The sequence below is a fragment of the Poecilia latipinna genome, unplaced genomic scaffold (genome assembly GCF_001443285.1).
Source record: "Poecilia latipinna isolate Pla-1442-1.1 unplaced genomic scaffold, P_latipinna-1.0 Scaffold1032, whole genome shotgun sequence".
NCBI lineage: Eukaryota > Metazoa > Chordata > Actinopteri > Cyprinodontiformes > Poeciliidae > Poecilia > Poecilia latipinna.
In genome coordinates, this window is record NW_015113648.1 from 55,891 (window position 1) to 60,564 (window position 4,674).

Consider the following 4,674-nt stretch of genomic DNA (forward strand, 5'->3'; position numbering starts at 1 on the left):
TTAGAAGCGAATTTCTGGCTGTAAAGTAATTCTGATCTTTCATCCTTATCTGTAGAAGGTAATGAGAATGAATCCAGTTTGTTTCGTAAAACGGTTGAAACGCACACTTAAGGAGCTCCGATCGCCCTGCTGCCACATACAAGATGGCGGTGACGTAACGTAGGACTCAGAGCTCCATGAGGCGTCTACGTATTGATGTCTATGGTAGCATCTATCTGAAAGGACAAGCAATGGTGAGTAAAACGAAAAACTAAAAATTTACCGAATGTACTTTGAACCAAAATAAACACTCATAGTCATCCAATGGTTCAGAAGTGTTATCTTTAACTAAAACTGCAACTTAATGCTACCGCAAACAAACCCGGGATAATGAGTGAAGCAAAGTTCCAACAGCAATGTTTAAATTAAAGCATCATGACAAACTACGGAAAGATTAAATGCATTAGAAATGCATTTAAGGGGCAAGTGGTAAACACAAACCGAACCTCTTTGTCGCAATGTACAGTATGTACTAGAGTTAATTGCTACGTGTTTGATGGCTTTCGAAACACTGTCTCCAGTTGGAGTCTCGTCTGTAGTCTTTGGTTGTACCCGTTTGTGAATCTTCTACGCTCCCCCACTCAACTTTCCATTAATATACTTGGATACAGTATTTTTAGCAATTAGATTTTGTGGCTACTTATCCTTGTAGGACATTAATGACAAACTGCTTGGCAATTTGAATTGTCATGTTTTCTACACAATGGTGTTGGTCATAGAATGACGATGACGGTGTTAATTTCAATTTGTCTTATTAAATATTCTAATTTAGAGAGGCTGAATGTTTTTTTTTTTTTAATAAGCCATAATTATCAAACTAGCATGAACAAACACCTTGTGCAGTGAATCTGTGTTGCGCACACGTTTCACTTTCTTCAGCTACTGGAATACATGAACTTTTTAACGACGTTTTAATTCACTTGAGATGCACCTGCATGTTGCACGTCTTTCCAAGGTGATGCTAATCTTTATAGGGGTAAACATCTTAATGAAGGAACTGGATGTAAAGAGCATAGCAGAGCACAGCTGCACTGTTAATGTTGCCGACGATTACAAATGAGCTTCAAAGAACTTTTTTGTTGTATTTCTGTTGGCAGTAATTTCCAGATGAAATGACGACAACTCCATCCATCCATTTTCTTTACCCTTGTCCTTTAGTGGGGTCGGGAGGGGTGCTGGTGCCCATCTCCAGCAAACGTTCCGAGCGAGAGGCGGGGTACACAGGTCGCCAGTCTGTCACAGGGCAACACAGAGACACACAACCATGCATACACACTCACACCTAGGGGCAATTTGGAGAGTCCTAACAGTCATGTTTTTGGACTGTGGGAGGAAACCAGAGTACCCGGAGAAACCCCACGCATGCATAGGGAGAACATGCAAACTCCATGCAGAAAGACCGGGGCCAGGAATTGAACCCAGAAACCTTATATTTTTATATATATAATTTTTTTTTTTTTTTTTCCTTGCCAAAAAAGATCTTAATTTAATTCCCCTGAGTTTAATGTTGTCTTGAGTCAGCACAGCTGGTGTGTCTGCAATTTGTCTACTCTGGTGAGACGTCTGCTGTGACCTTATTACCCATCTGTTTCGCTGGGAGCTGTGTGGCCGGTAAGGCAGAATTCAGCTTGCCGTCAGCAGCCTTTGCAGCTGAAAGGGGAGGCTTTCTCCTGAGAAGCCTCGCCTGGTATAAATATAACGTCCATCTATCAGCAGAACAGGTACACAACTATGGAAAGGCCGTGGCAAGAAGAAGAGGGAGAAAGAAAGGGGGGGAAAAAAAAAAAAAAAGATGTTGGGGATTTGTTTCACATATCTGGTGCAGCTTCTTGAGACTTGGCTTGAGCGTACACGAAGTGAAGCAGGTGTGGACTGGGGTTTGTTGTATTAAATATCCCTCTTGTAGACACAGGTGGCGCTCAGGCAAATGGAAGAGCACATTAAGCACACACTGAGACGTAATTCAGATCATTTCCTCCCAAACGCAGCAAAAAACAACAATATCTGGGCAGGAATTACATGCCGGAACAATGCGGCGTTTTTTAATCTGATTCAGATCTCTTTGCCAAAAAGGGGATTATCTGGACTTGAAGGTACTTTGCAGCAAAGAAGTGCTTGATTTTCCCTTTTATCTTTATCTGCTCAGCAAAGTGTATCAAATTGTTTATCATGAGTGGGTAAAGCAGTGCAAAGATTTTTCATAAGTAATGGAGATGCATTGTGTGGATTTCCTGATAAGTTTGTAACCAGTGTGAAAATCCAAACCTTAATGGATTTCAGTGAAAGTAGAATTTGAAGTTATTTTTGTGAAGTAGTATATGAAACTACTTTTGTCGGCATAAACTAGCTGTTGTACATTTTCTTCCCACATGAGAGCAGTGTGACTGCTGCACTCCACCTAGGCTCTGAGCGTAAACTGCAGGAGAGCCCTGAGAACGAGCAGGCGTCATCATTTACACGCAAGCACAGCATATAGCTGATGATGCAGATCACTGTCAACTAATCTCTGTCGCTGCTCCTTCCACTCAACTCATTTGATCAGGACAAATGGACGACAACAGGCTGGATGTTAAACAGCGTGCGGTCAGATTGCTCCGCGCAGACACCTGCTCAAAGCTCAGCTTGGACTGATGCGTGCATCTGTCTGGACTCAAACGCGACGGTGCTCATTTAAAACGTGCCGGCGTCGTTTGGTTGCGAAATGAAATCAGTCACAGAAAGTAATGCTCCGCCCTAGTCGTTTCCACACTTTGTTCAGAGGCAGTATAAATGGTGCTTTCGTACCTGCTGAAAAATATTATTAATATTCTTCCTGCTTAAGAATTTGGATTTTTTTCAATGCAATGTCTATCGCTGCAGTTTACCACAGTTGATTCTTCCCTAAATCACTGTGAAATATTACCCTTTCATATGCTGAAAGTACTATAATATTGTAAAAAATTAAAAAAAATCACCTTTGTGTTTTGTTTAGCGGCATAAATGATAATTTAGTTGTGTAGGAACCAGTGTGAAAATGGTAAATTTCAGTTCAGAAGTGGGAAATGAGGATGTGAAGACGATCTGAGGGAGGGACGACACAGGAGCGTAAAGGATAAACTTTTTTTTTTTTAAGTTACATTAAGCAATATTGGTAAAACAATGGCCAATTTATATTTTGTTTTCATTCATTCATCTTTTTTCTCTTCGTACGGTCATCGGAGAGGATTAGGACAGGAACGTGGTGCCCATCTCTGGCCTTCATTGGCTAAGAGGAGGGGGACACTAGAAAGGTTGGTCGTCCTTCTCAGGGCAGTTGTCGGTGGACATGCAGCATTTCTAATATGTTTTGTCACAATTGTATTGCAAAGTCCAATATACATGCTGTCTGTCTGAGTGGACATGTTAAAAACCTCTTTGAAAAGTACAAAAAAAAGAAGAATTTAAACATTTTTGAAAGAATCTTGGTTGAGGTCATTCCTTGTTTTCAATCAGATAAACTATTAAAAGATCAGGAAAGGCAGGCAGCTATAATTTAGTTTTCTCACCCATAATCTGTTGCATTTTTGTAATTGTTTTGATAGAAATTTAAGGAAATAAAAACGAGCTAAATATATAAAAAGTGATTTTTTTTTTAAATTTAAATATTTTGAGACATAACTTTTGTTTATATATTGCAATATTTATGTATACGTCTCACTGAAGCAGGTTTCTCCTTCCTGACATTTTAATTTCGTCAAAGGAGGGTGTGACCTCGTTGAGACAAAACAGAAATGTGACTGGTCACCTGATCCTCTGCCCACGCACACGAGCTTCCTCCTCCACCTCCACCCCCCGCTTTCCCTCTCCAAAATCAGAGAAGCTCATTTCATCTCAGCAGTGAATGGATGTGTGCTGCCGTAATAACAAGGGCACCTGGTTGCGGGTCAGTGAATAGCTGTGATGTGTCGTGTGCCTTGGCTGTGATGGGGTTGTTTGACTAAACTGACTAGTCGGCATCGCCCTCCCTCCCTCCCCTCCCCCGTCTCTGATTACAGGACGGGACTGACGGTGTTTGACCCGGGTACATCAGAGACACTCAAGACTCTGGTTTCAGTCAGTGATGTCATGTGGGTGTAGCCGTCTCCTTGCCAAAACGACGGAGGCTGGTCCGACGTGTGCCAGACAGGAAGCAGGACAGATTTGACAACAGATGCAGTACACAGCCCTCATCAGGTTGCAGACTCTGGAATAATGATTTCATATTAATTGTATTTTGTGCTATTTTATGTCGAGGTAATTTGTGTTGCAGTTCGAGTGTAGTGTTTTCATAATAACACGATCAGATTAAAATACTTACTTTGTACAGGAAATATAGACCAGTGCCATCAGTTAAAAGAATTGGATTGCCGTATCAATAATGTTACATTTCAGAAGCTACTACTTAAATGTACTATACTAATGCATTTAAATAGTCATTGCAAACAAACAAAATTTCATTTGGAATAGACTGTTAATTAGGCACTGATGGTTTTCATACAATGCACAGTAACCTTTAATTATAAGTTCAAATTTTAAGGCTTGCATTAAAATTTGATTAAAGATTAAAGCTAATCTTTAATATTTAGTTATTTGATGTTTTAAAAACCTTTGCAAAGTCGTGCCTAATATACTGTGCTA

The 4,674-nt window shown here is 40.4% G+C and overlaps 1 long non-coding RNA gene across 1 annotated transcript; it reads left to right on the top strand.

Moving 5' to 3' along the window:
- Positions 1-73: 73 nt before the first annotated feature.
- Positions 74-4,472, top strand: LOC106958943 (uncharacterized). Its single transcript, XR_001427256.1, has 3 exons — positions 74-233; positions 3,758-3,940; positions 4,053-4,472. It is a non-coding gene; the product is annotated as an uncharacterized LOC106958943 (long non-coding RNA).
- The last annotated feature ends 202 nt before the right edge of the window (positions 4,473-4,674 follow it).